This window comes from Balaenoptera acutorostrata, chromosome 5, assembly GCF_949987535.1.
Source record: "Balaenoptera acutorostrata chromosome 5, mBalAcu1.1, whole genome shotgun sequence".
NCBI classification, from domain to species: domain Eukaryota; kingdom Metazoa; phylum Chordata; class Mammalia; order Artiodactyla; family Balaenopteridae; genus Balaenoptera; species Balaenoptera acutorostrata.
This window is the reverse complement of record NC_080068.1, coordinates 68,504,221-68,517,955: the sequence shown is the minus strand read 5'-3', so window position 1 is coordinate 68,517,955 and position 13,735 is coordinate 68,504,221.

The following is a 13,735-nucleotide window of genomic DNA, read 5'->3' as shown; positions in this document are numbered from 1 at the left end:
TAAATGGTGTGGTGTTTTCACTGTCCTCTTAGATATCTCTGGATACTCTTCAGTTGGACTAATTCAGAAGTTAGAGAGACGATCAGGACATTTTGTTTGAAGTCTGAATCATGAACAGTATCTAACAACCACATGCCTGCCTTATCACAGTACAGAAGTCAGACTAGAAATACACAAAGCTTACAGAAACTGCTAAAACAATCTATGATATGATATAATCATCACATGGCAGTTACTCACTCAATAAATTCTCTGAGAGGCACTGGAACACGCTGGTTAGGAGCATAAACTTTGAAGTAGCCCAGCACCACTTCCACTAACTATGACCCTGAGCAAGATTCTTCAGCTCTTTCAGCCTCAATTTTACAAACGAGGATTGTCAAGAACTAACCAAGCCAATCTGGTTGTTTACAGTTACGAAGTTCTTGCCAGAAGGCAGAGGTAAGCTCCAACAGGAAGAAGCAGGTCTCTCCCACAGCATCCTGGACACAGAAAATATGTTATAATACCACATTCTGCAACATACAAGCACTAATTAAATAGCCATTCAGTGTTATTTTATGAAGGGTCAGGGAAGTGCTAACTCTCTGCCCTTTTAGACACTTTGAAAGCACCTTGTGTGAAAGTTTCACTTCGGGCAGGTGCAGCAGTATTCCAGCAGCTTTGCTCAGCTAACATGATCTTCCATGAAATGCTACATTTAGAAGAAATCAGAATCCTAAACACAGGGTTCGAAGGGCGTAGGCTATTGCGCTAGCTAGGTTCTTATTTCCTACCCATTCAAGGGCAGGAGCACCTATTCATTATTTCTAGCCAGTTCACTCATTCTTGAAAACTATTCATTTCTCCAATGAAATGTCATTTCTAACATCCATTATGCGAATTAGAAAACCTTCTGGTGTTGTTCAGAAATAATAACAGTGGAGTCTGAGTTTTGGATTCGAGTCTTTAAAATGCTAACTAACCCGCTGGGTTATATAGTTTCTTTTTAGGGAACTGCAAATGTTAACTAATGTCCCCAGGATAGAGATTAAAGTTAATACACACTACACTGAAGAATTTTAAAGTGAATGACAGATAATATAATGGTGGTAAAAACATCCTCACAGAAATGTTTGTGAGAATTAATAACAGCTAATATATATTGAATGCTTACTATGTGCCAAGTACTATACTCAATAGTTAATGTGCATCTTCTCATTTAATTATCATAAAAACACTGTGAGGAAGACATTATTAAATGACTTATGATTAAATAATCAAATAAATAGTCATAGTTATTAGTCAATTGGCTACTAGTTAGCATTATTCCTAGTGCATCCTATGCATATTATAAATAGTAACTATTCTTACATGGCAGGTCTGATTATTGTGTTAACTTACAACACATTATGGCATCGATGGTCTCTAATATGTTAAATTTGGTATATTGCATATTGGGATGGATATGTAGGGTTTTTTCATTTTTTTTGATGTGTAGTTTTTTAAAGTCTCAGCTTTTTAAATGTTTACTAATACTTTAAAAATGAGGTTTGAATCAAACATTCATGGATTCCTTGAAGCTTTTCCCTCCCTTAGATCCCAGCTTGATGACATTGGCCTAAATGACTAGCCACTATTCAGGGTTCATCCTAGTGTTAAGCCTCTGTGTTTCTATTACCACTAAGGGCAAAAATCTAAGATCTGTTGAAGTCCAACCTTCCAACCAATGAACAAAATCCAGCTACTCTTTATTTCAAATTCCAATCAATGTAAAGACCATGATGAATAAGAGGAGTCATTATGATTGTCACTCACAGTTTTCTTCTCATTGAGTAAACATGATTATTTCCAGTTTGCTAGTCATCCATCTCTTTCATTCTCTCTCTCTTTCTATGCGTTGTGGTTTCCTGGCTTTAAACATTAGAGCGGTTTCATAAAGTTTTGTGATCTATACTTTTCAAGGAGTCATATGCTCCTGATTCACAAGACTAGCCAAAGTATCAGGATGAGAAGGAGGTGCCTCGCCATAGGGCTTCTAATTGCAGATCAGAAGCTTCCAGGTTTGAGGCCAATACTTTCAGTAGCCTCCTGATGGGCTGTGTCGTCTTCTTTTCATTTTTTTTTCTGGAACTGGAAGTCATAATTCTTCCCTTCTGGAATCAAAGTGGGCCACTAAAGTAACAGGAACGAGTGAAGCCAAGAGAAATAACTTCCTTCAGGGGAGTGTAGACATCAGTGTAAAAAGAAAAAAAAAAAAAAAGGATAACTTCAAAAAAGCCACAGAATGTGAACTTTCCCAAAAGTGGAGGCATGTGACAAAATTTTTAAAAGGTCTGGCTTTATAGCTGGGTCTCTGGAGGGAATGAAAAGCTAAAAGGCATGGACATCATGACAAACTGTGACTAGATACAGAAGACACAGAGACGGCAAAACGCCGAAGGCAACCAGCACAGCCAAAAAGAAAAGCTAATTCAAAACCGGAGAGATAATTACCTAGATTAAAAGAGCAAGCACCCTTCTTAAATTTTCAGAGGAAGGTTGTAAAAATCACTTAATTTAAAATAAAGTGTACCTTTTGATACAAACCCTGAAGGCAAAAAACGTACTATAATTAATTTTAGATCAACTTTTGAATGAAGGGGAATATTTTGCATCTGTTTGTCAAATTTGCAAACATTAACAAGAGATTAATGACCCCGAAACCCAATAAAGTCATTACCAAGCTAATAAAGACAGTCATAGCCGAGATCCACAGTTAGTCAACCCAAAGATGGAAAAGACTGAATGAGCTAAATGAAGTCAGATAATGGATTAAAAAGCTAAAAATAAAAAAAAACACACCACTCATTAATGGAGAAATTAAGAAAACTGCTGCCAACTTCTGCCATTTTCTGTCACCTCAGGCCATCTCTGATCTCCCCTCTTGTCTATTGACTGCCTAACTACGATTACAAGGCACTGAGGCGGACCCACCTCGTGTCTCCATTCCACGTTGAGCATCTCCTTGGCATTAAATGGAGTATATTCTGTGGTTCATTAGTTCATTCATCCAGCAAATGATTACTAAATGCATATTGAGAGCAAAGCATTGATTTGAGTTTGTTAGTTATACAAAGATTAGAAGATAGAACCCGTGCCCTTGGAGGAGTTAACAGTCCGGTGAGGGACACACACATAAAAGTAATTACAATATAATACGCATACGTACATAAAAATAATTGCAACGCAGAGGACCTTTGAGAAAGGTGCATTGTGAGCCAAGGGAAGGAGGCTGAAGTCACCTGGGGAGGAGGTCGAGCTTCAGCTGAGCTGAGCGTCAATGGCTGAGAAGCTGTTTTCTGTGAGGATCGCTATGAACTGCCCGAAGCCCATTGGGTCATAGGCGACCTTTTAATTCACTTTGCTAAATAATCCCTGCTGAAGAAGTCTGAGGCTTTAGTTACTTTCTCAGTCTTACAACTACCAAGAAAGCAAGCATCAGAAAAAAATCTGCCAAACATACAGCATTTATAAAGAAATACTCATTAACAAGGAAGCACAAAGCAGTTCCTGTCTGTCAGTTATGCGAAGTGGCAGCTCTCTGTCCTTTTGGGTGCCTTGTGTGCTCAGACCACCACTTACACGACAATTTCAGTTCAGCTAGACAGAACCACATTCCAGAGACAGGATGCTGTTAGCCTTGGAGTCGGCATCAAGCAACCATAAATCCTCCTAAACCAATGGCTGGACTTGGGACCACTTAGGAATTCAGGTTCAAGGGCCATCCCTACAAATGCAAGCTATAGGTCTCCTAATTCTTATATTCTGTATCCTGGAGTGAAAAGCATCTTTAAAATATTTTGGCCATTCCACATTTATCACCTTCAATTTCACCATGAAAGTTCATTTTAGATATTCATCTTGCTATTTAAGAGGCCATCAATTTCACCAACGGGGGAAAAAATGCTGGCCGTTGACAACGATACTTTGCCCATCCTCAGGTTTTGATCAAGATCTAGCTAACAAGGAGCACTGTGGTAAACTCTGTAGAGCTGTGCTGTCCGATATGGTAGCCACTAGCCACGTGTGACTGTGGACGCTTCAGCTAGGCCAAAGTGAGCTATTCTATAAGTGTAAGATACACGCCAAAATTGGAAGACTTAGTACAAACAAACTAAATAAAATAAAGTAGCTCATTAATAATTTTATATGTCAAAATAATATTTTATATATATTGGGTTAAGTAAAATATATTACAAAAATTAATTTCACCTGTTTCTTAACATTTTAAAAGTGACTGTTAGCAAAGTTCATACTAAGTATGTGGCTTATGTTACATTTCTGTTGGACAGAACTGCTCTAGGATATATGGCATTCTGAAGTAGAAAGCTTGCTGGTCTTCCCGGGACTGTGCATTTCCGGTGAACATGCCAGTAGCCTGAGGTAAAGTTGTATACAACTTACCTGAAGTGGCATGTCCATAACATCAAACTGTATATGCTAAAGTGTTTTAAAATAGATTTATTTATTTACTTATTGATTGCCTAACAAGACAGATAAAATCTGTACCGACATGGGGATTTATATTCTCTCTGGGGTAGACAGAAAGTAAAGACTTAATTAACGAAAAATCAGAAAACCATTAAGAATTGTACAGAGAGTTAAAATGGGGTGATGTGTGGTAAAGAGTGATTGGGCAGCTACTTTAAACTGGATAATCAGAGAAGTCCTCTCTGAGGAAATGACATTTAAAATCATATCTGAATGACATGAAGGAGCCAGACATGCAAACATGGGTCTGGGTGGGAAGGCGGTGGGGAAGAGGGTTGCTCAGGCCAGGGAAATAGCTAATGCACACACTCAAATGTGGGGTGAGCTTGGCTTGAGGAGAAAGCAAATAAAGATATTATTAAGCTCATGGCATACAGTAAGATCTCCTAGGGAGAGAATGTAGGTGGAAAAGAAGAAGGGGCCAGCTTCAAGCCCTGGAGAGCTCCTCCATTTAGAGACCAAATGGAGGAGACATCCACAAAAGGGAAAAAGAAACAGGGAATTCAAACAAAAAACTGAGAGAGTGTGGTGTCACTGAGGCCAAGAGCTGAGGCCGTTTCAAGAAGAGCAAGTAGCTGTACAGAAAGTGTATTACTGAATGGTCAGATGACTACTGCTTTCTACCTCATGTGGTCATTCAGCATTTTGCAAAAGCAGTCTCTGCTGGGCATTGGGAGTGGAATCCATCAAGAATAGGTTGAGGAGAGAATGTGAGACGAAAGCTCTAGTCAGCCCTTTTAAGCTGTTTTTCTGTGACAAGAGAGAGCCATGTTGGGTCTGAGGAACAGTAGAGGCGGCTGAATGTAGGTAACCTTGAGCGTGTTACTGCTGAAAGGAGGAGGGAGCAAAAGTAGATGGCCAAGGTCAAATGGCAAAAGGCATCTTGTGCTATAACAGAGGGAAGGGAAACTACTGGAGGGTACCGAGCAGAGGAGCATACCGATCAAATATAAGTGGAAAGGGGAAGAGGAGGAAGCACGGTAGGGGGTTTGGATTATAAGAGGAGGGGTCTTCCATGTACATTCTCCCCACTGTTGGGTTCTACAAATCTCACAGAAAGTTCTCAAGGAAGGTTGTTAAGGAGAGTTAGCAGTGCAGAAATCCTCAGTAGAGAAAGGCCAATTCACCTAAAGTCAATTCACCAAAATTCAATTTGCTGAACGATCAATTCACTTAATTTGCCAAACTTTTCTATTAACCACAACGTTTTCATGGAATGCACAGAAAGCTAATTTGCTGAAAGTCAAATTGCTAAAATTAAACTGCTGAACGGCCAGCTCACCAAAGTATCAATTCACAACAACTCTATATTATGAAGTTTATAGTATAAATGGAAAAATGGGCAAAGGGTGTGGAGAGGCAGTTCACAGAAGGGAAAGCCCTACTGGTTACAAAGCGTATACAGAGATGTCCAACCTCACTAATAATCAAAGCAATGAAAACTTTTAAAACACTGAGATTCTACTTTACATACATCAGGATGACAAATACTGCACAGGAAGATAATACCAAATATTGGCAAGTGGCACAAGTTGGAATCTCCAAATAACAAACTCTCTGCTTAAACTTAGTGTGCAAGACATTTATTGGGAAGTGCTGGTAGGATCAACATCTGTGGAGGGAGGTAGAGAGGAGACAGGAGACACAAGTTGCATTGCTGTCCCAAAGAAAGCCTCAGCCAGCCCCACGGGGGACACTAAAGCTGGGCTCACCCCTCAGAGTTGACCCAGCCAGGGTGTAAGAGATTTATATCCCCTCAATTGGACGATGGCTCACTGGTAGTTTTTTCCAGCTGAGAACATTCCTAAAAGGGCTGACGGCCAAAGACCCTCTTCCAGCACTCTTCCCAGTAGCTGGAGGATTAAATTCCTCATTCCTGAAGAGGGATCTGAAAGTCGTGCAAGTATAGGGTTAGATGTTGTCTTTATTTTTAAATATTAAAATTTGGTGCATACTGGATTTCTTGCATTAATTTTATTGTTAAAAATATTGCATTAAAATATTATCTTAAATAGTGCTGCTGTGAACATTGGGGTGCATGCATCTTTTTGAATTAGAATTTTCATCTTTTCCAGATATATGCCCAGGAGTGGGATTGCTGGATCATACAGTAGCTCTATTTTCTGTTTAAGGAAACTCCATACTGTTTTCCATAGTGGCTGCACTAATTTACATTCCCACCAACAGTGTAGGAGGGTTCCCTTTTCTCCACACCCTCTCCAGCATTTATTATTTTTAGACTTTTTGATGGTGGCATTATGACCAGTGTGAGGTGATACCTCGTTGTGGTTTTGATTTGCATTTTTCTAATAATTAATGATGTTGAGCATCTTTTCATGTGCCTATTGGCCGTCTGTATGTCTTCTTTGGAGAAATCACAATAGCCAAGACATGGAAACAACCCAGGTGTCCATCAATAGATAGTTGGCTTAAGAAGACAATGGAATATTAGTCATAAAAAAGAATGTAACATGGTCATTTGCAGCAACATGGATGGACCTAGAGAATATTATACTTAGTGAAGTAAGTGAGACAGAGAAAGACAAATATTACATGATATCACTTACATGTAGATCTAAAAAATAATACAAATGCATCTATATATACAAAACAGAAACAGATTCACAGACATAGAAAACAAACATGGTTACCAAAGGGAAAAGGTGGGGGGAGGAATAAATTAAGAGTTTAGGATTAACAGACACAAACTACTATTCACAAAATAGATAAGCAACAAGGATTTACTGTATAACACAAGGAACTATATTCAATATCTCATAATAACCTGTAATGGAAAATTATCTGGAAAAATTTACATATAAAACTGAATCACGGGACTTCCCTGGTGGGGCAGTGGTTAAGAATCCGCCTGCCAATGCAGGAGACACAGTTTGAGCCCTGGTCCGGGAAGATCCCACATGCCGTGGAGCAACTAAGCCCATGAGCCACAAGTACTGAGCCCACGCGCCACAACTACTGAAGCCCACACGCCTAGAGCCCGTGCTCCACAACAAGAGAAGCCACAGCAATGAGAAGCCCGTGCACCTAAAGGAAGAGTAGCCCCTGCTCACCACAACTAGAGAAAGCTCGTGGTGCACAGCAACGAAGACCCAGCGCAGCCAAAAATAATTAATTAATTAATTAATTTAAAAAAGAATTGAATCACTTTGCTGTACACCTGAAACCAACACAATATTGTAAATCAACTATAGTTCAATTAAAAAATATTATCTTATTACTAAGTTTGTTGGCACTCCCTTAAATTTTCCCTCCATTTCCCAGCCCTGCCTCTGGTGACTGTCTAAACTGGTTAGCCATTCGGAGAAACAAGCTGACAATACTTAGTGACATTACATGTGCTTATGCCCTGTGATGTAGCAATCGGCCTCTTGGTGTATACTCCAGAAAAATTGTCTCATTCTTCAGTAAGGGCATGTGTTTAAGGATGTGCATCAGAAAATTGTTTCTGGTAGAGGAGATCTGGAGACAACCTAGAGGTCCATTGCTAGGGTATGGATAGTAAAATGGTTTGGTTGCATCCTATAGAATACAAAACAGCAGTTGGATGCAGCGAACTGAATATACAAAGATCAACATGGATAGATCTTTAAAACAGAGTAAGAAACAGAAGGATATTTATAACACAATTCTATGTGTGTAAATCAAAAGCAAACATACAAAACACTAGTGAGGATCCACTCATTTTAAGGACATAGAGCAAACACATTAGAGAGAGTCCCCACGGAGGCAGTGAATGGGAGTGGAGACTGGAGATGAAGAGGGAATATATAGGGCTTCCCTGGTGGCGCAGTGGTTGAGAATCTGCCTGCTAATGCAGGGGACACGGGTTCAAGCCCTGGTCTGGGAAGATCCCACATGCCACGGAGCAACTGGGCCCGTGAGCCACAACTACTGAGCCTGCGCGTCTGGAGCCTGTGCCCCGCAACGGGAGGGGCCACGATAGTGAAAGGCCCGCGCACCGCGATGAAGAGCGGTCCCCGCACCGCGATGAAGAGTGGCCCCCGCTTGCCGCAACTAGAGAAAGCCCTCGCACGAACCGAAGACCCAACACAGCCAAAAATAAAATAAAAAAAAAAAAAGAGGGAATATATAAAATATAATAAAACATGAGAAGGACCTTGTATGGGTCAATGACGACGATGTTTTATAAAGTAAGCAGGATGATTAACTCAATTTGCTAACCTGTAAGGATCAAAATAAAAGAAGACAATTAATTTTAAATTTTAATGGCAAATTATGGTACATGAAATGGTTTCAAATGCCTTTAAGGATTGCCAGCTTGTCGTTAAAGCTATAGCGCAGACTTGGTTTTTGGTGTGCCAGAGCTGGTTCACCCCAACTGCTTAGAAACAGATTTGTCAGTCCAACTCATCTAAATTTCAATTTTGTGTGTGTCTTACATTTCAGACACTAACCCCTTCTCAAGAGCTTAAAATACAGGCAAAATATTTATTTGAGCTAGCTGATTTACAGATCTGTGAATTAAGAGACATACTAAAGACGGTGAACTGAAATAAAATGTACTGAAATAGAGAAACCTGTCCTAGCATTCATAAAATTCTTGTCATCCCAAATACATTCAATCTAACTTGAAATACCAATGAAATTCTCATTCCCCATAGTCACTGACTTAAAATATAGAAAAATCTGGAATATAGTGAACTTTGGTCACAAAGATACAGCTAGACTTGAACTAAAATTAAGTTAAAAGTAAACCAAAGTAAAACTTCAAACTAATCAACTGATATTTCATGAAAATCTTTTAAACCTGCTAAAACTAATTCCATCCAAAAAATTCATGTACGCATTATGAACAATGAAAAGAAAAAGGTACATTGATAAACAAGGCAAATTTGTTTGAAAATCTGGCTCACCCTGTAGAGATTTGCTCTTCAGTGAATTGACCTGGAGTATAAGGGACTAATTAATCATTTCCTCTTCCCTCTTCAAGTCAGCCTTTGACATTCATCAGAACTGTGGGCGCCTGGATCAAAATGCTGGGGGTGGGATTGGGGGAGGGGCCACGAGATTGGCCCTGGATCAGCTCATCTTCAAGGACGGTCCCAACCACCACGTGCCAGAATTTCAATACATCCCCATCTCCCGGAACCTGACTGCAGGAAACCAAGTGGAAAAAATTAACCTTGGGCTGAATCCAGTCCGCTTGCAGCTGCAGCCCAAATGGCCTTTTTAAAAGCACATGTTTGATCATGCCACTCCCCAGCTTAAACCATTTCAAGGACTCAGGATCAAGTTCAACGGCATCTCAGGACTTACAAGGTCCCTCAAAGTGGGCCTGCCTCTCCAACCTAAGCTGAAGCCCCTTCCTCCTCCCCACTGTCCTGTTGCCTATGCTCGGGCTGTGCTTAGCTCTTAGTATTTCCTAGGCACTCCATGGCTGCTGGGCTTTTCTTTACCCATGCTGTTCCCTCTGCCAGAAACACTCTCTTCCTATACCTCCCACCCCGACATGCCTGCCTTGCTAATCTTCCATCCCCAAATGCCTGCTAGCTAGCTTTTATGGCTCCTGTTAGACATGACATTTTTCAGGAAGACTGAAATGAAGAAAACTGCAACCAGTACTACAGTACTGGGGTATAATTACATGTATGTACATCTTGTAAGCAGAAGCACTCATTGCCCTTTATTCCAGGCTCGCTTTTCAAGAATGTTTGTATAGCAAACAACCTAAGAAGATAGAGATAGTGACTCCCTGCAAATCAAAGAGCAGGTACACTTGTTGCCCATTTGAAAACATTTGAGGGACTTCCCTGGCCGTCCAGTGGTTAAGACTCTGCGCTTCCACTGCAGGGGTCACAGGTTCGATCCCTGATTGGGGAACTAAGATCCCGCAAGCTGCGTGGCGTGGCAAAAAAAATAAATAAATAAATAAATAGAAATTTTAAAAAATAAATAAAACATTTGAGTCCCCTAAGTTCAGGGCTCCTCTCCTGTAAGGCAACCCACTATGTGTGCCTGCAATGATCTGAGCTTAGCCATGTTGCCCCCATAGGACCTGGAGATAAGAAAAACTGACACAAACATGTTGTTCCTACAACTTGCTGCACAATGAGTAATTAAGTCCTTTGCCTCTGACCCAGGAGTCTTATGACTTCTGCCCATATCCGTGAAACTGACACGCTAACATGTTGACTTGCAAGGAGGATAAAAAGAAATCCCTTTTCAGTTCTTGAAAGTAATATACCAATGTTAATAGCCTGATTTAGGTGATTGTACTGTAGTTTAATAGCATTATGTCCTCATTTGTAGGAAATACTCAAGTATTTAGGGGTGATGGGTCACCACATGGGAAAGTTACTATTAAGGAACAAAAAAAAAGCTTTATTTTTCTAACAGGTAAACAGTGGTAACTCATTGTTTTAATTTGCAATTTCCTAATGATGTATAATGTTGAGCATCTTTTCATATGCTTGTTTTCCATCTGTACATTTTGATAAGGTATCTGTTCATTCTAAAAGCCACTCCATTTCCACAAATAGGTTGGCCAGATTCAACAAAACAGTTGTTTCTCTTCTTCTCAAAAAACTGACTTATATTTCTAATACTACAGAGTGAGAATTTATTGTTGTTAAGTTTGTCCACAGATGTTGCTCTTGCATACATGATGTAATTGCCATTTTCTTTTTGTCCTAAATTCTTAGATTCTCCTGGAGTGCCCTCTGTTCCAGAATCAGAACAGAGTCTTTTGCCCATTTTTTTAATCGAGTTGTTCATTATCAATAAGATAAGTTGAGTTTTAAGAGTTTAAGGGTAGAGTTTGAGGTTTAAGTTGAGTTTTGAGGTTTAGGGTTCTTTGTATATTTTGGGTAACAGTCCTTTATTAGACATGTCTTTGCAAATATTTTCTCCTGGCCTGTGGCATATATTCTTATTCTCTTGACCATTAACTTTTTACTTAATGGTTTTGGCATCCATTGAAGATTATTGCCTAGACTCATTATTTCATTAAAGATTCCCCAAATGATGATTTTCTAATTCAGTTATCCCTTCTGAATTTATTAGCTGTAATTTTTACATAAGGAAGAATTTTTCCTCATCAGGTATTTGGTTGCTCTAAAATTAAATTTATACAGGAAAAGCAGGAAAACTGCCTGACTTTGTCCCTTTATTTTCAAAGTTCTGATTTGTTGCCTTAGGGAATGACCAAAGAAATTTGTTTTTGATTGTTTGTTTGCTTCAGATGGGCTCATAATTTTTATGCATTTAATGTTTTCAATTCATTGCAGTCATTTTTCCTTTTGATATTCAAATTTCCCATCTCACATCAGTGAAAGCCTCTTCAAGATTAATCAAGTGGGGTTCCCCTGGTGGCACAGTGGTTAAGAATCCACCTGGCAATGCAGGGGACACGGGTTCTAGCCCTGGTCCGGGAAGATCCCACATGCCGCGGAGAAACTAAGCACATGTGCCACAACTACTGAGCCTGTGCTCTAGAGCCCGCGAGCCACAACTACTGAAGCCCGCATGCCTAGAGCCCGTGCTCCGTACAGGAGAAGCCACCACAATGAGAAGCCTGCGCACCACAACGAAGAGTAGCCCCTGCTCGCCGCAACTAGAGAAAGCCTGCACTCAGTAACAGAGATCCAACGCAGCCAAAAATAGATAAATATAAAAATAAATAAATTTATTTTTTAAAAAAAGATTAATCGTGTTTTTTGTCATGATTTTATTAGTTTTTTTATTGCTTCCTTGTTTTGGGCATAGTAAGATATTATAGGTTCATCTTGGACATTTCTTGCCCAGCTCTGAAATCAGCCATTTCTCTAAGAAGCACTGATACCCTTTAGTAGGGAACTGGTGTTTACAGGTGGAACTCTAAGAGCTACAGGTGTTTGTTGCTACTGAGTTGTCATTAATTCCTGCCTTTTCAGTGGGCAGAGCTAAGACATACGCATTAAATCATGAGTCCATGCTGATATCTACAAGGTTTATATAACTTCTTTGATTTTATCCTTTTTCCTACATACTGAAAACCCTGGTTCCTAACAATCTTAATTTATGTATTTATTTATATATATTTTTTGGCTGTGTTGGGTCTTCGTTTCCGTGAGAGGGCTTTCTCTAGTCGCGGCGAGCGGGGGGCCGCTCCTCATCGCGGTGCACGGGCCTCTCACTATCGCGGCCTCTCTTGTTGCGGAGCACAGGCTCCAGACGCGCAGGCTCAGCAGTTGTGGCTCACGGGCCCAGTTGCTCTGAGGCATGTGGGATCCTCCCAGACCAGGGCTCGAACCCGTGTCCCCTCCACTGGCAGGCAGATTCTCAACCACTGCGCCACCAGGGAAGCCCCCTAACAATCTTAATACAATTATTTATTTATCTTATACTACACAATACTTTACTTATACTACAAGTATATTATAGTGGTTTCAGAATAACAATACTTTAGAAAACACTAGGTCTACAGATGCAGTTAAATATTTCTTCTTGGTTCTTATTTGTCCTTAGAATAGATTTCACTAGGGATGTACAGTCAAAATATTGGATTTCATCATCACTTGTTACGGACATCAACAGCCTTGTTTTGCCCAGTACTGAGGGGTTTCCCCAGATCCATTCTAAAGCCTGGTCACACCAGGAGGGCTGTTCATCTTACTTGGAGTAATTCTCTACTTTTCATGATTAGCCGCCAACGTGACATAGAGTTAAGCTCATTTGTTTCAGATCGTTGTCAATTGTTGAAAAATTCTTTTTTTAATTTATTTTTTTAACATAAAACATTTACATTGTTCCAAAGCCAAAATCATATGATGAGTCACATTCAGAGAAGTGTTGTTTCCATGTCAATCTCCTTCATTTTATTCTCTCTCTCTCCCCTTAGAAGTATCATTTTCATTAGGTTTCTTGTTTATTTGTTTATTCTACCGTTATTTCTTTTTTGAAAATATAAGCAAGTACATAATATAGTGATATCTCCCTTTCTTACACAAAAGATAACATTCTATAAACACTGTTTTCATATACCGTTTTTAAAAGTTTCCCCCAATTGGCATCGAATCTAGAACTGCAAAGCCATATACCTAAATAATCACACTTGTCATCCTCAGAACGACCCTCAACCTAAGATTCCAGAATTGGGGAAGAAAATCCAACAAGCCAGGGACTGAATGATATAAATAAGGCAGGTTAACTGGGATAGAAAATGCCAAATTTTTTCTCCTCACCAGACCCCTAGCATTACCTA